Below are 22528 nucleotides of genomic sequence, written 5' to 3' on the forward strand. Positions count from 1 at the left end.
AGCATTGTAAAATATCGTTTGTATGATGTTTGATTCGTATAACTATGCGTTACTATCTACCTTATACACAGGAATATGTCACTGTTTACACGAAATGTGGCAGACTATATATGTAGAGTTTTCTATTTTTGAAAGTCGTGTCTTATGTCTTGAAATCTAATGAAAGAGTGAAAAGGATTTCAGAATGTGAATAATGAATATCAAAAAGTTGCATTCACATATATATGAACAAACAAATTAATATTTTACAACTTATTTTGCAATCTCTGAGAGTAGCAAAATTGTAAATAAAACTTGACTCTATGTTTATTCTCAGATTATATCTTTATGTTAGCGAAACTCAGTTTCAAACATTTTTGCTAACATTTCATGGTATAAAAACTACCAAACTTTGATATCTGAATATAAAATACGTAACAATACAGGATGTTTTGCTTTGTATTGGTAAATAGAAAAAATAAATTTATACACGTAGCATTAAAATATTCCAAGTTTCTCCCCTAATCTGTACATTCTTCAAAAACTTTGTAATGTTATTAAGAAAGTCGATATCAATATTGACAAAACTACATAAAAGGAAACAAAAAATCAACACATGGTTTGAAAACGTTGCTATTTGGAAAGTCTTGTAACCTTAAATTGTTATTGTTATTACCTTCTTATAATGAGCCCTGGGATTACCTTCAACTTTCTTGTAGTTATTAAAGTAGTAGTATTGTTTCAATGGACCCTAGGATGACCTTAAACTTATGGGTCATCATCAAAGTAGTAGATTTTTTCATGAACCCTGAGATGACCTTTATTATCTGCGTCGTCATCAAAGTAGAAGTATTTTTTAATGAACCCGTAGATGACCTTCAGTTTTGGGGTTATTACCAAAGTAGCATATTCTTTTAATGAACCCTGGCATGATCTTCAACTTCTGAATCGTTACCAAAGCAGTATTATCCAAATTAAATGGCTAATCACAACTACTTTCTTCAAAATTAATTATACTTTTTTATTTTAAGACGCGGAGATTAGCTAATAGTAATAGTTATGTATTGTCTTACAAATTTTGTGATTAAGCGCAAAACTATTGAATGTACTATTTGTGGTCTGCCCACCACTGATATCAAAACAAAGTTTTCAGGGTTTAATCCTAAAGACTTACAGCTGTGCCACTTCGTGGGCCTCATGAATCTCACACGAATGAGATTTTAATACGTAGTAAAAACTTTTATTTCTCAGAACGATACACATACGTTCACGGTGAAACCTGATAACCTTTCTCTTTTTTCATTTGTACATAATATATTATACCAAGTTTTCTTTCATGCATTACAGTGTATGTATGAATATGGATGAATACGTTTCTGACGTTTACTAACCGTCAAACTAATTTAATAGAATGGCGGTTCTGTCAGTCTCTACCTACGGTTCAAATAGCTCGACTGTATCGGAACCTGACTCCGCTATATATTTTTAATGAGCGTCGCAAAGAAAAAAATTCATTTCCATACGGTAACTTCCCTAGTATCTAGATGACCAATCGAGCCTCTTTCGAAGGCTAACATAAATTATTGTTGTTAATAGACTACTTACGAGCAGATATTTGAAGGTAAACTGTGTGACCAAATGTGTGGTTTAAATATTAAATAGTAATGATTTTGTCCAAGCCTAAATCTTATTTATTATTTTTAAGATCTGAAACTGTGCGTGTTCGAAGATTAACATTTATCGGTTTTCCATTAAAGAATTTTATAAGTGTTATATACCTATTCAAAGCATGTGCCCCTCAGTGGCTCAGCGGTGTGTCTGCGAACTTACAATGCTAAAGACCGGGTTTCGATGCCCTTGGTGGGCAGAGCACAGATAGCCCATTGTGTAGCTTTGTGCTTAATTCAAAACAATAACAACAACATCAAAGCATGTGCCCTTTCTCCCACCTCCAGTGTAGGCGTCTATCTTTCTGTACTAGCAAAAGTACTCGTTGATACTAAGACAGTTAAATTGAAATGGATTAAAAACTCGACCATTAGTCTAATTGCTTATTCAATGAAAGATGATCATAGAATGTTTCATCTAAGGTGTCAAACCAAATTCTAGACAAAATGATAAAGCCAGTTCCTCACAACATTGTATTAAACCAGGCAGATAGACGACCTCTGTTTGTGTACATGTGTGCATGCATAACAGCCAAAGGTTTCTACATTCAACTGCAATGGCCTTTTCCTATGTGACAACAGGAAATGATTAAATATACCCTTCTACTAACTACCATTGCTAACTCGTGCATTTCCTCTATTTTGTAATATTATGTCGTAAATAAGTATCTTGAATCAAGAAGATGACGGTTTGTTCAACTGAAGAGTAGTGCTGGCCAAATGCCAGGAAATAAAACCTATTCTCGACATGCTAGTTTTTGTTTCCTGTTAAGTACTGGTGCGCACCACATTCTTGAACTTAAGTACACTTGTATTCCATGTAGAAATGTTTGTAAGCTATACATAAGACAGAAGGAAATAATGTATATCTGTATGCATAAACGCCTCATTGATGTTGTTTGTCATTATTCCACATAGAGAGAGAAATCTAGACAAGAAATAACTAAAAAAATACTGAACATATTCTCAACAACCATACAAGATTTGGGAGTGTAATAATCTATCACGGTCTTAAGGTGGAAATAGAGGTGTTCACGAATAATCTATCAATATGTCGCTGTTGTTTACATACCTAATGCTATTTTGATGCACAAAATTTGAAAAGTAAACTGCGAATTTACTACTAAAATGGGTATAATAAAAAAAACACTGTTAACTTTGAAAAATAGCTATTTTATACGTTTATTTTTCAGACCAGTAAATAATAACTACTGACACAGAATGACTACTTCCTTTTATTTGAATAACTATATTAAACATTTAACATTAACCCTCAGAGTGCTCGCGACCCTCAGATTACGAGTCGAACGTCTTAACCCATCTGGCCATGTCGGGCCGAAATATATATATGAATAGATTAAAGACATAAATAACTCGGACTTTTCAACTTTCTAGTTTATGATTTTCATTGCTCAACGCTGTCAAGTATACTCTGAAAACTTAGTTGATAATAATCATCGTTAGTATTATTTATATGTCTCTATATTAGTGTGTTCCTCGTAATACATGTAAAAGTATCTTAATACAACTCATATTGTTTTAACAATGAATATAACGTTGATTTTCATCAGTGGAAACAGATCAAGGTCTATACAATACGATTATTGCTGGTTGCGAGCAATAATAAAACTATTTAATTAAATTATATACTTTGTCTGTATACGTGAGGGATGGAAAAAATAAATGAATAATTCACGTTTATAATCTTGAATTTTGCACATAGACTCATTGGTTTGTTTCGAATTTCGTACAAAGCTACATGAGAGCTGTCTGTGTTAGCCGTCCTTAATTTAGCAGTGTAAGACTAGAGGGAAGGCAGCTAGTCATCACCACCCACCGCCCACTCTTGGGCTACTCTTTTACCAACGAATAGTGGGATTTGACCGTCACATATAACACACTCACGGCTGAAAGGGCAAGCATGTTTGGTGCTACAAGGATTCGAACCCATAACCCTCAGATTACGAGTCGAGTGCCTTAACCTCCTGGACATGCCAGGCTCGGGGAAGGGTTAACCTTTGAAACGAATAGAAAGAAATGCAAAACTACACTTAACAAAGTGATTATATGTGTGTTAGATTATTTTACCACAAACATGAAACATTTTTTTTATTTTGTATAAAATATGTTTGGTCAATTTCTCAGCTTGGTAACGTTTTTGACGACCAAATGTTTGTTTTTTTTTGATATCGCTAAACTAGAAAAAATCAAACTAAGTTAAAAACAAAACACCCCTGCTTATGTAGCGGTAAATTTACGACTTATAACGCCAAAACTTTGGATTCTGCTTCCAGGTAGTCCTATGGTAAATTTACGACTTACAACGCCAAAACTTTGGATTCTGATTCCAGGTAGTCCTATGTGTACTTTTGCACGATATAAATAAAAGGTTTTCTCGCTTGTTTAGAATTAAGCACAAAAACTACACAAGGGGCTATCTGTGCTCTGCTCACTACGGGTATCGAAACCCAGATATTAGCGATGCAAGTCCGCAGACATGTCGCTGCTCTACTAGAGTTGGCATAACAGATTCAACAAGAAAAATTAAATATTAAACCACATATTTTGGAAGAAGCAGTCAGCAAACCTATACAAATGTGTGAATTTCTGCGAACAGAGTTTATTTGTGTTTCTAGTGCAAACTTACGCAATAGGCTACTTATACTTTTTCTATCGCAAGGGACTGAACACCGGATTTCGTTGTATGTCTTATGGAACTTATTGCTGACCAGCCGAGAGGTAGTAGATTACAAAGTGTTAAGTGATGTGAAATCAAATCTCCAACTTAGAGCGAGACCCAAGTTTTAGTCTCAGATAATTTTTCTACAGTTTAGTCATGTGTATTGTAACGGATTCACTAATATATATTTATTTTAATATCTACGTTTGTTTCAACACAATATATATTTAGAAAGGCATGTAACTTATACTGTTAAATGTGTATTGCGAAAGATTAGCCTATTATCTAAATTTGTAGAAGATTATCGAGTGTAAGAATCAAAAATATATGTTTTATGAAGATCCTAGCGTATTTCCGAAGTTTTCGGCTAACTAAACTTTTCAGAACCTTACCCTAAAAGTTTATAAATCGACGCGCTAAGACACAGTAATATATCGTTGGTTTGCTACAGATAGCACAATATAAACCTCGGAAACTATAATTGTAATAACGTTTATTAATTGAAAAACTACAGATATCTGACTAAGAACATTTATAGGTTTCGAGCATTACACACCTTTTAATATCAGTGAAATAACTACGGACATTTCTATGAAGATATTGTATTTCTCAACAGAAAAAGCTCACGTGTGAAAAATCTAGCTAGCTTCGCGTTAAGTGAAGTGTACCTATGTTTCAACATAGTATTAATTTTCTCATCGTGAGTCGTCGATAAAATATTCAGTTCCAGACCAGACCATTATTTGTAATAACTGTTTGTAAAGACCGATATTATAAATTGCGTTGTTGTTTGTATATTAAAATATATTTCTGTTAAGAAAGAAAATTGTGAACCAATCTTGTTGGTAAATATCATAAATGTTATATGTATCGACATTCAATTAATTTCTAAATTCAAATACAAATTTCTGGCTATTTGACATCGTGATTCAAACATAATAAATTGGATATTCGTACAAAATTAGTTGTAATACGTAAAAGTGCGTACAAACATTTAGTTTTATTAACCCTTTACAATACAAAGCTAATATTAGTAGAAGCGAAATAAGATTTGTAAAGATAATTGCTGTTTATGTCATGTTATCTATAATTCTTAATAAAAGTTTTTAAGATAACTAAAATTTTCCTTTGTATCCTTCTTATTACTACCTTTCGTATCTCAAATACACTGTTTACAACTGATTCAAGACTTATTAATACTTTAGCTCAACGAAACTTTCTACATAAAAGATTGCGTAAAACCACAATTTATTCAACTTATGCTTTTTGCGGTATATGTCAATTTAGCAAAATTTATGTATACTTTTAAAATTATTCTTGGTTATTATTTTATTTCATTATTTTAAATATTGCAATGTATTTTGCGAGAAATTAAAATTAAAAAACATATTTTTTATATTCAAATCGAATAAGTTAACCAAAGTACTGCATCTGGAGCTAAAAGAAAATACTATTTTTTTCTACAATAATTAATTTATTTCCATTATTATAAGGAAAACTGCAATGACACATTATTATATATTTATTTTTTGATGTATATGAATTTTTTTTTAATGTTGGTCATAATCATATGCAAATTGACATTCATGCACCACCCTTAAAACAGTGTCAAGTATTGCTCATTAAAGGTATATTTCTCCCCTTTCGATAGCAACGATTTTCGTTGTGTTGTCTTTAACTAGGTCAGTCAGCTCGTGTCATGAACTTTCATTATCGGGCAAAATTATTCAATATCAGCTTACTGTCTTGTAAGCATAACTGATCAAACTGTTGGAGCAAATAAAGATATCTATTATCTTGATATGTAGCTATTAGTAGAACACCTGTAAGATCTTATCACAATGTAGCACTGATCTTCACTAACAAAAGACAAAAATGTTTGTTCTTGTGAACCGAAACAATATAGAACAACAAATAAATTTCACTTATTGTGAAGCTTTGAAATGAAAACAAAAACATTCAAACCTAATATGTTCTTTTACTCAAAGAGTCTAGCCCGGCATGGCTAGGTGATTAAGACATTCGAGTCATAATCCGATGGTCGCGGATTCAAATCCCCGTCACACCAAACATGCTCGCTCTTTCAGCCGTGAGGGCGTTATAATGTGAAGTCAATCCTACTATTCGTTGGTATAAGAGTAGCCCAAGAGTCGGCGGTCGGTGGTGATGACTAGTTGTCTTTCCTCTAGTCTTACACTAATAAAGTAGGGATGGCTAACGCAGATAGCCCTTTTGTAGCATTGCGCGAAATTCAAAACAAACAATATATATTTTATAATTTCGAAAAAAATCTTTTTTAATACAGAAATCTGCCACATTATCTAAAGTAAAGAAAGATAAACACTGCAGAGCTACATTAGATTTAAAATCATCCTTTGTTAAAACCAGTTTGTCACGTTTCTCTGAAGAGATTATAATATGCATTGAAAAAAATTAATTAATGTACTTGACATAGTCGAATCGTATTTATATTTACCCCCGCCATTAAATTCTCTTGATCAATGTTCATTTATTGATATAAAAATGGCAAACATGAAGAGTAAACAGAATTATGATTGAATATGATATTCATATATGTTTTCCATTGTTTATTAAACAAGCTGGTCAAACAGAGAATTTATTGTTCTCGACAAGCCCAATGATAAACATTAAGAGATATGTTGTGAAAGAAGAGTTTAAAAAAATGAGATACAATATGATACATATTGTATGATACATATCTGGGTTAATTGTATATCGTCATTACTTTCTACCTTAATAGAGCTTTGTAATCTGATATTTTGAAAGGACCAAAATATTTTAAATGATCCGATAGTTTGTATCAGTATTAAGCTGTTGAAACATATATAATTCGTTTAGAGCCAGACGTCACTTTATGGTTCGTATGCCGAACTGTTAATCTGATAGTTAAAGTTCTTGTCTTGTTGTCATAAAATCGTGCTCCGCACAATGTGGTCGTGAGTGCTGTAGATTAGGCACCTTCCAACTAATCTCTCAATTCAAAATTAAAAAGGTTAGGAAAGTTTGCGCAAACACCTGAACAAACAAATAAAGAATTAAATTTCAAGTTAAATTATACAAAAACTGCTATTTCTAGCTTACATTACGCTATATATTGATAAAATTTTCAAGACAATATATCGAGGAAAACGCCAACTTATACAACATACTTTTAAAGTTCAAATGTTTCATCTTACTAATTGATTTATTTAGCTCAATCGTCTGAAACCATGCTGTAAGGACATGGCTGTTCGCCATTGGTTGAGGTTATCACGTGCAGTAAAGATAATATAGATAAAAACCGAGTAAAAAAAAAAAGAATTTAAGCTGGACGTCACGTCCTGTTACTCTCAGGAACAAAAATATATGCGAGTTCATTTTAAAATGTGCTTTCACCTTAGACGATAAAAATGAATGATTAAAGTAAAATATATAAAAATACAAATGCATAAATTCATAAAAATAACAAAATTTCATTTAAAAGGTAAATTAATTTATAAACTCATTCACATATGCATTACCTTCTTTAGTTCATAACAAATGCTTTGCAAAAAGATACCAGTAGAACCGAATTACAGACTGTAAAGAAGTAGTGATAAAGAATTGCACTTTCCTTAAATTCCAGTGTCTGACAAAATATCTGAATGTCTCTTTGTCAGTACGTTCTTTCTCTCTCACTCAGCTGCCTTTTGCTCGATTCGACAATTATTATGTCTGTAGAATATATGTTCTATCAACTATTGATCTAATATAACAGATAGAAGTGAAAAGTTTGACATAACAATTCTTTGAGTCGAGTTTCATTAATATTTATTACGTGTCCCCCACTGATACAGCGGTAAATCTACAAACTTACAACCCTAAAATCAGGGGTTTGATTCCCCTCGGTGGACTCAGCAAATAACCCAATATGACTTTGCTATAAGAAAACACGCACACTTTTTACGCAACCTGATATATATATATATATACACCATGTAAAGACAAGAATGTATTTATTCCTCCACGCCAGTATCAAATCACAAGATTTAAAAGCAAGTACAAAAATAAACATCGAATTTTAAAACGGTACTACATCTACAGTTAAAACACCCATTACAAGACAATTGTAGTTTTAATTCAACAATATGAAAAGCACTAACCACAAACTATAATCAATTGTTGCGTTTTAAAAAGTCAGATAGGGGTATACATTACAAAACTATACAATGCTAAATACACCAGATTCTTATTAGTGAGCATACCATACTAGAACGCAGGCTGCAAGAGTTTGAAGTAAGAGAGCACATTTGTTGTTGTTGTATTTTTTATATCTCTGATATATATCTCAATTGACTCTAATTTGAACCCGGCACCTGTCGCATGCTAGACACGTGTTCAACCAACGCAACTAAAAACTCGCTGGTTGGCGTTTGTTAGTAAGGAATTTTTAACTATCCAAACCACGACATTCTTCTGTCACAAACAAGGCTCGTCCTTGGGCCTAACTTTAAGGTCTCGGGAGAGCCACTCGTTGGACGTCAATGTGGTATTTCAGCTTTCCAATATATAAATATATATATTTCTTTGCTTCGAATTTCATCCTGCGAGTATCGCATTCTAAAATGCTTTACCAACTAAGTTAAAGAGCTAGTTTGTTAATAAGGTATTTTTAATTTCTCAATTTACTGCTGGAACAAACTTCTGATGCAGTTTGGGTCGTGACCCTTGTATGACCTTCTTTCACTGTGACGACCCTAAAACGTAGTCGGCCGTCTCTGCTGCATACGTTATTCGAGACTAAATATTCTGAACAAAATATATAGTTACAAAATTTGTACTTCGCTTTCGCCTAGAATCGCCATCTTCTGCTTACGCCGTTCTTGCCATTTCTTACAGTCAGCGTCAAGGATGGCTAATCTATCTGCAGTATCTATAAAATTAGCAGTCACGCAGTGTTGGCCGTAATTCGACACTTAGGATCGCCAATCATCGTGATTGTTGATCCGATGCTCGACACTTAGTTTGATGCTGTTTGTTAAACTACGATTTAAACATTCATATTATGGGAGACAGCATAGACGTCTGTATAACTTTTTAGACATTTGTACAAAGTGGCCGAAATTGATCATACAGTGGTAAATAAAACAAAAACAACTGTGATCCTGTCAGCAGCGTCGTGTCTGAAAGCACAGAAATCCTATACATAAACAAATAAATGCGACATCAATAGAGCTGCAACAATGAGTTGATGACTGCTATGATACATGGGTCATGCCTGCACTATAAACATTAAATTAAATCCACACCATGCACACAGCTATATATATATATGCGTGTATTTTAGACTATGAGTCTCTACAAAAACCACAACTACATTGAAACGATTGAGTATCAACGGTTCTACAGATGCTGTTATTTGCTAGGTAGTAAAACATACTTAACACTGTCCTACACAATGCGTAATAATGCACATTAACAACAATATTGTTAATATTGCCTAAGTTTTGTTACAATACTTAGTATGATTTTTGTTGTAAGATGGCGGAACAACATTATGTACTTATAAGGAAGAACGAATTGGATAACCATATTATGAACTGTTACCACAGTTCATGATACTATTTGACATACCTGATGGAGGAAGTAATATCCCCAAGTGGGGACACAGAAGTGTCAGATGGGAACAATGATTCCCCTCCCGATTTCACTTCCCGTTGGATCCTCAGAGTATATGACAGGTTAGGCGACAATAGGTTCATCCGTTCACCAGTTACAAGCTGATTTATACACATGTACTGTTGTCAAATTATTTTGTTTGTTTGCAATTGAGCACAAAGCTACACAATAGGCTATCTGTGCTCTGCCCACCACGGGTATCGAAAGCCGGTTTCAGCAGAATGAGCCCTCATTGACATACCGCTGTACCACTGGGGGCTGGCTATCAAATGACAGTTTAAATATTGTACATATTGCCCAAACATTGACTTTATGAAATGTATAATTTAGTATATTTAGACATCCTCAAAACACAAACTGTATGAAACACCTAGTTTTAATAAGATATTGTTGATACTACAAACGTGAAAACTGCAAGAAATATAGAATTTAATATGGTATTGTAAATGGTACCAAAATACAAACTGTCAGAAGCATTGTGTTCTGATACAATATTTGGATACTACATGTAACGGATTTACCTTTATACGTGTATTTTCATACCTACTCTTGTTTCAGTATAGTTTTCTCTTTTTGCATGCGGCGTTTATTGTTAAATGTGTATTGCACAAGTCCCGCCTATTCCTGAAACTTGTTGACTTTTCAGAGTAAGAATCAACGTTCCTTGTCTTACGAAAGCGTGCTTGAACATTGTTCAAATTTCTACGAACTCACCTAATTCATATAAAAACAGTTCGCCGAGAGACAGTAGACGATTATTATTATTATTGTAGTCAGAAGACTACAGAAATTTGTCAGAAATGTTTATAAAATCTTGAACATTACAAACCTTCAACCTCAGTGAACTGAATTCGGTCGTTAGTAGGTCTACGAGAGCATTAGATATTAGGTGAAAACTTATGGGAGTTTCAAGCTTAGACAACCGTCAAAAGAAATGTTTAGATGTATCATGAAAGAATTAATTTGCTTTCCGTGAACGTCGAAAAAGATTCAGTTCCACGATCATATATAAATTTGTTTATATTTTGAATTTTGCGCAAAGCTACACAAGGAGTATCTGCAACAGCCGTCCCTAACTTAGCAGTGTAAGAGACTAGAGGGAAGGCAGCTAGTTATAATCACCCATCGCCAACTCTTGGGCTACTCTTTTACCAACGAATAGTGAGACTGACCATCACATTATAACGCACCACGGCTGAAAGGGCGAGCATATTTGGTGTAACGGGGATTCGAACCCAGGACCCTCAGATTACGAGTCGAACACCTTAACCCGCCTGGCCATGCCGGGCCAAGACGAGAGGAAGGCAGCTAGTCATCATCACTCATCGCCAACTCTTCAACTACTCTTTTATCAACAAATAATGGGATTGACTGTATCGTTTTAAAGCCTCCACGGCCGAAAGGGCGAGCGTTTTTTGTGTGACGGAGATTCGAACCCGCGACCCTCGGATTATGAGTCGAGCCAGATATAAAACTCAGTACTGTTTGTAAGTTTGTAAAACTCTTGTATATAAACCATCATTTGCAGTAAGTATTAGTAATAACCGTTATTATAAATTGTATTTTTTGTTTGTATATAAAAATATATTTGTGTTGTTTGGGAATTTCGCACAAAGCTACTCGAGAGCTATTTGTGCCGCCCCCCGCTAGTACAGCGGTATGTCTTCGGATTTACAACTCTAAAGTCAGGGGTTCGATTCCTTTCGGTAAGCTCAGCAGATAGCCCGATGTGGCTTTGCTCTAAGAAAATACACACAATACGCTATTTATGCTAGCCGTCCCTAATTTAGCAGTGTAAGACTAGAGGGAAGGCAGCTAATCATCACCACCTACCGCCAACTCTTGGGCTACTCTTTTACCAACGAATAGTGGGATTGACCGTCACATTATACGCCCCCACGGCTGGGAGGGCGAGCATGTTTAGCGCGACGCGGGCGCGAACCCGCGACCCTCGGATTACGAGTCACACGCCTTACGCGCTTGGCCATGCCAGGCTATATTTGTGTTAAAAAAGAACATTGTGTGTACCGATCTTGTTGACAAATATAATTTTCATACATATTAACATTCAATTAACTTCTAAATCCAAATTAAATGTTTCGGTTATTTAAAATAGTAATAATAACGTAATAAGCCGAGGACTTGTTCGAAATAAATTACATGTAACATACAAAAGCACTATAGAAAACTTCAAAATTTGAATTGTAAGATTAACATATTAATACAGAATCCAGTTACTTATTGATATTATGTTATTTATTATATTATCAAAGAACGAAAAATACCGAGTTTTAACACAGTATTGTGATTACTAACACTATTGGTAACATTAATGTGGAATTATAAGTTATTCATAACTTCGTTTAAAGCCAGCTGGTATTTATTACCATACATTTCTGTTAATATAAATTAATTAAATGTGCAATCTGTATAATCATTTGAGAGGTAAATTGTAAATCCAGTTTTGCTCTTGATGAAAGCCCGACAGAACCGATGAATGTCTACTGGTAAAAGTGAACTTTTAGATCTTTTTGAAACTATTGTTATGCACTTAAAATGTCTTAACCTAAAAGTTTTGTAGGTTTTAAAAGTATTTTAAGGAAACTGTATCCTTTATATTTTTTCTCTTGAAAATGCAAACAAGTTTCGTAAAAATGAACGAAATCTCTGTAAACATTTTCAGTAACGTTCCTTCTCCAGGAAAATTGTTGTAAAATAGGGAAGGTGGATCAGAATTGAAGAGATGTAGTAGTGGAGTCGAGAATCTTGGCAGTTGCGTTACTTCTCGTTCAAAGCAACCCATTCCATAGTAGAGATGTGGTCAAGACTCCTACTGTCTGAATTCGGTACATTTCATGCATTAACTTATATAATAATTTTGAATTTTGCTATTACAGTTCCGCAAGGAGTTATCGATAACCTACGTGTTCATGAATTAGTGAATATGAATGATCCAGCATTTCACCAGCTCTCATCAGATATGTAATAAGTGTAAAAAGTTTTAGTATTCAGAAAACTGGAATAAATTGAAGCTCCCATAGACCGGTCACTTTCCATGACCTGCTGTAATGAATTGTATAGATAGAAAGAGGCAGAAAAATTATTTAGTAACTGTGATCATATACATATTTATCCGTACTAAAATATCTTAATTCAACAACTATAAAAAAAAATACAGTCGTAGAAAGAGAAGCGGGTAGGTGGACATGGGCATCTTCCCTCCGAAACGTTTGAACAAGAGTATTTGTCTTCGGCGAAAAATCGAAATTTAAGAACCACCAGAAAAGAGATTTGTTTATTCTGAATTTAGTGCAAAGCTACAAAAGAACTACCAGTGCTAGTCGTCCCAAATTTATCAGTGTAAGATTAGAGGGAAGGCAGCTAGTCATCACCACCCACCGCCAACTCTTGGGCTTCTCTTTTACCAATGAATAGTAGAATTGACCGTCATATTAGATTTCCCCTACGACTGAAATTCCGAGCACGTTTGGTGTGACGGGGATAAGAACCTGCAACCCTCAGATTACGATTCGAGCGTCCTAACGACCTGGCCATGCCGGGGTATAAAGAGAAGAGGGAAATCTGAATAGCTACGTTTATATCTTACGATTCATAGCATGAATCAATAAAATTACATTTTCCAGCAAACACTTTTAGATTCTACTACCAACTGTAAACGAATTAGTGATTTGTCTTTGGCCAACAAATGAAATAATTTGCTTAGAAAGATCAAAACAAAATAAAAAGTCTGATTTCATAACTTTTTAAAATTTTATATGCTTAAATTTTAATGAAATAGAAAAAATGACACATGTTCCTGTCCAATTGTAGAGAAACTCAGTTCTACATGACTTTTACATGCTGTATCAAAATTAATTGGTTAAAAGCTAATTTGACCTAAACATAGTACGTGGACTTAGAAGATGCTTTGACCAAGGGTACTTAAATACATCGTATCATACAAATGAGAGCTTCTGGTAGATTATGGTACAGTTTTGATGTACAGAATAAACGTACGCTACAATTTTGCACGGCTACAGATACATTTATTAAAACTCTGGGGTGCATTCAAACCTTTTCTACGAAGAACTTCGGCTATCTGAATAGGTCCCACCAGAAGCATTACTCCTTGGACTTGTCACCAGGAAGACCTAACCCTCCCTTCTGCTGTTATATTTTTTACTTTCCTGGTGAATAGAACATTATTAAAGTAGGTTATATCAATACTTACATACAAAACTTACACGCCTGCAGAACGAAAAGTGTATACTGTGAATATCGATCAAAGTGAAAACAGATATGTAACTGCGATCAACTTTATTATGATTCCTATTTCTAATCAAAGTAACGAGTTAACCTGATTCTAGCTAACATACTAGTGTGCAACATTACATTTATATGTACTGTTTGATGCTCATGTTTGTACACGCTATTTTTATTCATATATTTATAGAGCATAAGATATATATATATCGTAACAAAATAAGTGTGTGCTTAATATACCTTTCCTTTTGATGGGGCTCAGCATAGCTAGGTGGTTAAGGCACTCGACTCGTAATCCGAGCGTCGCGGGTTCGAATCCCCGTTACACCAAACATGCTTGCCCTTTCAGCCGTGGAGACGTTATAATGTTACGCTCAATCCCACTATTCGTTGGTAAAAGAGTAGCCCAAGAGTTGGCGGTGGATGATGACGACTAGCTGCTTTCCCTCTAATCTTACACTGCTAAATTAGGGACGGCTAGCGCAAATAGCCCTCGTATAGCTTTGCGCGAAATTCAAATCTATTTGTGTTAGTCAACAAATCTCTACAAAAAGATCCACACTTAACAATTTTTATTTAGTGTAATGACTTTTGTAATAATTAAGTGTATTGATCTATGTCTAGCAATTCGGCCATCAAAGTTTCCGTAAAGTTAACCTATTCTAAAAACGAGTTCATAATTTAAGCGAAAACGATAATTTATAACTGTTTAGTTGTCATTATAATAACATATACACACGATAAAAAAATGATATCCTTAAAGTAGTCAGTCGTTCCTGTTATATTACGTTCCTGTACCACAAAAATGACGTTCTAAAGTTGTACTCAGCAAACTTATGAAAATGCCAGGAATTTCAAACCATGACGCAATTAACTATCTTCGGGTGGAACAATCTCTATAACCTGGAGTTAACACCCACGAAGTAGACTTCACCACCACCCCTTGACGAAACTTGGATTCGTCGTACCTCTACTGGGTATACCTCGTAGCGCGTAACCGGCCCACTTGGTTGTCCTGTGCGAAACTGGTGGGTAAATATGAGCTTCAAGTGTATATTCAAGTAATCGTGAATGAGCACATTGTTTGCTTTGAAGTTAGAATTAGTGTTTTTGTTGTAAGTTTTCACAGGTTAAGAAAGTCGGGACGTTTAAAATATTGCTATTTTGTCTCAAGTAAACTTATTAAGCGTCTGAATATAATTTATAAGTAATAGATATTTTCAAAAAGTTAAAACAGTAAATGCATCTTTTTAATCGTGACAGTACCTGAACAGGTTTGCCCTACTTCTCGAAAGTTGAAGTGCGGCAAAAGGAAGTGTCTGAAAGACATGTGGGAAATTTCTAGCTTTTGATTACTGTAGATTAGAATACAAAAGCTTCAAAATAAATGGTGTGATATCCAAGTCCGGAAAAAAGAGCTGATGATGATACGGTGTCGGTAGAATTAGAAGAGATAGTTAAATTTTTGGGGCTGTCTTCATTGCGGTAAGTAATGATGATTTGAATAGACAAAACAGAACAATAAATTTAAAAAAATTAACAACTACAAACCAACGATACGTATTTTGAATCTGTTTATGTATTACGATTAACAATATTTTTTTCATTTAAAAATACCCGACAGTTTATAATACTGTTTTTGTTTTTAACTCCAGATGCAAGCTCAATATTGCAACTGCGAAATAAGTTTCAACAAAGAAAAACGTGTGTTTTGTGTATTGTCGCCACAGGAAAAAGTCTGAATGAATCAATACTCTGACACTGTGTAGGCTAAACATTGGTATGGTGCGCAAAGTTTCGTATCTTGGAAAAAAAACTTAAAAAGGGGCAACAGTATACTTAGTTCGACTACATAAATTATTAGATACTCTATGTTCTATTATTAGACACTCTATGTGCAATCCCCATGGTGACTGTGGTCTTCCACAGATCTCTTCCACTTAAGACATAAATAATTTCCAATCTCAATACATTCACCATTGAAACTCTTTGACACAAGTCAACCTCTGTCTTCCACTTTCTCTCTTTCTTTCAGTCTTTTAAGCTACGACCAGACTTTTGTTTCTGCTTGGAATAGTAAATAGTAAATTTGCGAATAAATTGAGAAAACGTGGGAAATGACTACTGTTGTCGTCACAACTTAAAATTGTGCGTTAATAATAGTCTTATGTTACTCTTTCAGTGTTAGAACAATATATATCGGCTTTGTTAACGGTAACAAAGCTCTTCATCAACATACGTCTAATATGCAATTCAGGTGAAAACGAAACAAAATTTATATAGAAAAAATGCTTTCACCGAACACATAAAAGACAGGATTGATTTTTCGTCACACCAAGATTTAAATTCGAGTCATGTTAGAAGTTACCTTAGATTTGTTCAAACTGTCCCTGTTAGTTCGGTAGTTCATCAATAATCCAGTGCTCCCAGATGTAGAGTTTGTTGGTTTTTTTTATAGATATTAGATGCGTTTTTTCTTATATCAATATTATTATTTTTCTTATAAAGCAAAACTGTCAGTTGGTAATCCTTTACTATGCCTAAATTGAAGCGAGTATGTTTAATGATTTTATTAAAATGTAAAAAAGTGTATAGGCGATGGTTTTGACACGCCTTATCCCGCATTTTCAAACAAAATCAGATGTTGTATGAAAAATTAGGCTGTAACATTGCTGAAATACGAGTGTTCTATTAAAATAAGTCTTATGCGTCTATTGTTTATCACATGCCGTTTGTCTATCATTGCGCTGTTTTGATAAGTTCAGTTTTGAAGTATGTGCCTGTTTGGTTTGTGATAACATGTTCCTCCTCTATTCAGTTGATACATTCTATATAACTCGAGATACTTGTTGCGTAAGACCGCACCTATAAGCCAGTGGCTGCGTTAATTAATAACTTGCAAAGTGAAGGTCTCTTCTGAGGACTGCAATAATACAAATAGGGTTAAATATTTTCTTTAATTTTTTTATGGGGATCCTTTCCCTATACAGTTGTATCCTTTACACCCACCTAACGCCGCCCCTGCAACTTCTCGAAGTTATTTGAAAAAAACATTCTGAGACATGATTAATGACAGATACTAGTGATGTAGTTCTGCGGAGTCCCGAGGGGGCGCCGACCTCATTTCATCTGTAGCGAAGGGGGGCGTTGCTCTAATTTTTCAGTTTCAGACTACTTCCTGTGCACTTTGCTATATTTTAAATGTGGATTGATGAGATGGTAATCTTTTTATATAATAATGCTGAACACTTCCTATAAAATAGTTTTTATAATTAGATGAAAGTTCTCTTACCTTGCACAACTGTTCTCTACAGTAACAGTATAACTCAACTAATGATTTGCTGATCTTTTAATTAATTGGTATCCACCATAGTCATGTTAACTAATCAGTTTGATAATTAGCTGTTCTATCGGAGAGGGTTGGAGGTCAGGAAAATCATGGGAACTGTTTACTTCTACATTTGCCACTTGAACACCTGGTGAAATACTGTCTTGTGATGCAGATCCCGGTTTTGATGTTAATTTATAATTTTCTTAACATTAGAAGTCGAAAAATAAGATTGAGATATTCCCAAAGGGATCCACGTGGTAGATGCGTCTCATAATTGATTGAATTTGAACAATTTTAGTTTTTTTTTTAATGCGAGACTGTTCAACGTGTGTAGCATTTTTTAATTCTATTTCCCTTTATTTTTTATATTTGTAAATAACCAGTTTACAAATCTTAAGGTTTTGATTTTTTCAAAAATTCGATCATATTTAAAGTGTATGTTACGACGACAGTTATAATCTTAAACTTAAATATTGTTAAAACAATTATTCGCAGAGGTGTGTGTGTGTAATATAAACAAATACGCGCAAACACACACCACTGCGGCTAAAGGTGGTGTTAATCTACCTAATTTAAAGGCTTGTGGGAAAGGAATATATAACTCTTATACCTGTGTAGTTAAGGGTACTGTATGAGATAAAATACCATTTGAGAAATATCTTTTAAGAACGCTGTGAACTTGCCACATTTCAGAAAATCCACTTCCTGAAAAAGTGTAATAATGACAGGCTATTCATACTTACGCTATGAATCGCCAAATAACAACGATGTTCATGCGTTTAATTCTGTGATTAGGTAAGAATTATGGAGCACTGATGTATCATATACGTGATAATTTAAAGAAATGCGCTGTAATTTACCTATTCAGAAAATTTAAGTTATTCCCCTTATGTGTACAGCAAAAATTAAAATGAGCATTGGTAATTTTATTATCTTTTAAGAATATAGGAATATGATTGTTTTACTGTGTAACTATTATTAGTTATTGTTCGTTAGTAAGGAAAACCAAAAACATCTGCATTCACCGTCTGTAGAACATTTTCATTATGATAGCATTAGCTGTTGACAAGAGAACAATGTTTTCAAAATATTTTATTTATTTTAAAGATAGAAAATACAACGGTAAAGAGATGTATGAAACTTAAGACACTTGTTTTTAATTCGGAAGACTATTTGCTGTCTGAATAATGTATCACTTAAGCGTAGTGGCCTGTACTTATTTTTTCTTTAATGCGAAATACTTGGAGTTATTTACACACAAAAATAATAAAAAGGAATTCCTAAGATGTTGATGTTTATTAAGTTCGTTAATTTGAGACACGTTCTACTTATTAGCATTGAATGTAAAGTTGTGTAGAAGAAATTTGATTGAGTGCTTCGTTGGCGTATCAGATATCTCGTGAAATGTTTCCAGCTGTAATATTACAGAAACTGGTTAAAGACTACCACACCTACAAATTTTATTTACTTGTATAAATGAAATCTAACGATTTTTCTTCTCTTGTTAAGGGTGTATGACTTAAAAAAATAGACTGAAATAATGGCCTAACCATCATTATATATTCCGCAAACGTATCTCTCTGTAAAAACTACTGGCCATGTATTAATATGCACGGCTATTTTTCGTAGGAGCTTTTTATGTCATCATTCACATCAGGTGGCGCTACTGGTTTGCGTCTCATACGATATGCAAATTCAGTACAGAGACTATGGTATATTAGAAGCTCATTCTATTTGTAGATATGAGGAGCTGTATATAATAGAGGGTGAGTGTTATTTAGGCTACCGAACTCCGTTATCATACATAAATACCTACTGGCAGTTAAAAATTTCATATGAGAAACGTTAATTTTCAACTTGTAGCTCGTCCGTAGGTACGACCATTGTTACTTGACAGAAGAAAAAAAATTTTGTACTGCGCAGTTTCACGTTGTTCTACCGGTTTGGCCACTTGAATTATACGCGGTCCTTTGATTGTACCCTCTGGATACGTTTGGATGACATCACATGGCCTTGAACAAAACTGCACCACTGGAGATAGCAACTCGCTCGCCTAACAGTTATCCTTGGTTCTGCTTGCCATTGTATTCTGAGCTGCACCGCGTTCGAGAGTACCGCTACTAACAAAGGTTTGTTCTTGGGGGGGTTTTCAGGAGTGTCAATGAAGTTGCTCCTGTAGAGGGAACAAAAATAAAAGTATGCGCGCTACTCAGTAAAGCGGGCCTTTCACACCATTACCAAAGGCTTATACTGTTAGAGATCGAATTTCAGTAAATATATATGGTTCTCTCAGTTGTATACAAAAGCTGGAAGTAGTTCGTAAGAAGGAAAAGAAAAAAGATGAACTTAGTATATGTATGTAGTAATATACTTCAGTCAGTATATGATGTACAATGTAATAGATTATTTAACAATGTTAGTCGATACGTGAAAAGAATAACAAGATCACATTTGAAGCAAAGGAATTAAAAAAATTGAAAACTATACTACTGAAGATGTGTGTCCTTCGTGCACAAAAGTTTTTGTACTGCACTGTTTCGCTTAGTTATTTTAAGGTATTTAGTCTATATAATTATTTTATAGCTCTGTATATTACTTCAAACCAACTAACAAAACCACATAGTAACCAAATAGGAATTCCATGGAAAAATGATAGTTGATGTCAAACGTTTCGATTTCTTTTTTGTTTCTGTTAGTTTCGCGTACTAATTGGCTATTTGAAAACTAACAGCAATTTTTAACGTAAACGTATAAACTAATATAAGCTGTTTAGTTGTTTTTCTTTCTCATAATATGTTAACACTTGAAATTGAGTAAAGACTTCTGTTCCATGAGGTACGAAGTTTTATTTTTGATATCCTTGTTGAATCAGTTTGAGTTATCAATGCCACACTTATGGACAGGTAAGAAAGATATATCAAGAGGCGCTTTTAAAGTATTGTTTCAGCACATTTAGCACGTAACATGTCATATGATCACCTACGAGGTTGATTTCTTAGTCTGTTACATTTTGTTGTTGTTTTTTTTAAATATAATTTCTTTGTTAAAAACAGCCCTAAGGAATAAATTGTTCGGAACTTTGAAAACTTTAGAAGTTAAATATTAAGTTATCTGAAGCTAATTATTGGTAATTTAGTATTAAAAACCTTTCAAGCTCAATTTTTTTATGCCTGAAAGACAATCAAGGGCAGTCAGAAACTTTCTTCGCACAAACACGTAATGCGTCTTTTTATACAAACAAATATTTTTGCCTATAGCGCCATCTTGTGACAGAGATAAGTAATCAACATTATTCTAATTTTTTCTGATTTGTTTAAAAATTTGAAATCAACAATTTGATGACAAGGAGTTTTCTTTTAAAATGTATCTCGTTTTTTATCATTGTGGTTGTATTGTTTCGGTATAGTGACATTTTATGTTCTGATTATATAATATTTTTTGATAAACGTCATTAAGTTGCTCCTTAGCCAACAAGAGTACTCTGGGAACTGTTACAGATTTGCTACGATGACAAATTCATAGAACAGACGGATTCAAACTAATTAATAATATGTTTAGTTTTTTGCGCAACTTTACATAAAAACCAACTGCTCATATCCGTCCCTAATTTGAATTGATACGCTAATCAACACTTACACTCGGCTCTTGGGCAACGTTTATGCCCGAATAGAGGAATTTGTTTGCCACTCGTTTAATGCTACCATGATCCGAAATGCGGAGCATTTTTTTGAGAATACTGGACGCAGAATACGAATATTCGGATCCATAGTCCAATTATATATTCGTGGTACTAAATTATGGCAAGCAGATCGAATCGTCAGTTCTAGGCCTAATATGTCACATACTATTACGCCAAGAGGCAGACTAATCACATTGTATAACTGCCTGGACGCTAATGTGTATTTCCTGTCTAAAACGAGTTAAAAATTTTCAATTGTTTAGAAGGTTGTTATGAAGGTATATCCTGTTTGTTAAAGCAGCAACGTCTGCAACTTAAATTATTGAAGTCTGAGTATTTCTTAAATGAACTCTAGAATTATGTGTCACTTAATGTATAAAAAATGTGCTTCACGAACGTATTTTAAGCGGTAAATTACGCTTTATTATGTTGTCATTCTTGCGTTTCTAAATTTTCTAATAACGTTAGCTGTTTTGTACACATTCTTGATTTTAATAGTACGTGTGTTCTATAAATAAATTATAAACTAGATTTTTCTAGTTCCTCGTAATCTTGTTTTTATATAAAACAGCAGCAAAAAAATTAAGCTTTCCAAGTGCCCCAAAGAAAAAAATACAATTGCATAAGGTTGCTGTTTTTTCAAGATGTATTTTATATTCAATGGTTGGTCAGCAACCATTGCTGTTGTTGGTCAGCAATAAATGCATAGAACATAAAATATATCTATTAAAAAAACTTAGTTTTTTCTTTAAGGCACTTAAAGCTTAATTTTTTTTTTCAGTAGATATTTTGTTCTATGGTGGGTTAGCAATAAGCGCATAGATACAACGCTAAAATCCTCAGTTCGGTTCTCCAAAGTATACAAAGTGCAGATAGTCTGTTGTGTAGTATTGTATTAAGACAGGCGCTTCCTTTTATTAATTAGTGGCATGGTGAGTATTGCTGTAACTGGGAGGGTGTAGCCAACGTACTCGCCAGTTACTCTGGTTATTTTTGTCTATGCTTGTTTTTTCTTTATTATATGCACATATACACTACTGATTTTATAACTATGAAAAAATATATATTCAGTATAGTGAATATGCTAATATTCGTAATACGTGTGCTTTTTTGTGGGTTGGTCGACTGTCTGTAAATCTTCCTGCTTTGTTTTGTCTGCCAGTATATATTCCGGTTTGTGTAAGGGTCACTACCTTGACTTGTCAAAAGGAAATTTATGCCAATATTAAGAGATGAAGCCTAGTCATGAACAGTCATCGCTGTGAAACGTT

General features: G+C 34.0%; 1 protein-coding gene across 11 annotated transcripts in view; it reads left to right on the forward strand.

The window, feature by feature from the left end:
* Positions 1-10754: 10754 nt before the first annotated feature.
* Positions 10755-22528, forward strand: part of LOC143238816 (uncharacterized) — a 102295-nt gene continuing 90521 nt past the window's right edge. For 5 of the 11 annotated variants that reach the window (XR_013020778.1, XR_013020780.1, XR_013020781.1 and 2 more), the window contains exons 1-2: positions 10756-11471; positions 15011-15732. The gene's annotated coding sequence lies outside the window, so the exon portion shown is untranslated. The other 6 variants (XM_076479375.1, XM_076479373.1, XM_076479374.1 and 3 more) reach the window with 6 other exon arrangements.

Source organism: Tachypleus tridentatus, chromosome 13 (genome assembly GCF_004210375.1).
Source record: "Tachypleus tridentatus isolate NWPU-2018 chromosome 13, ASM421037v1, whole genome shotgun sequence".
NCBI classification, from domain to species: domain Eukaryota; kingdom Metazoa; phylum Arthropoda; class Merostomata; order Xiphosura; family Limulidae; genus Tachypleus; species Tachypleus tridentatus.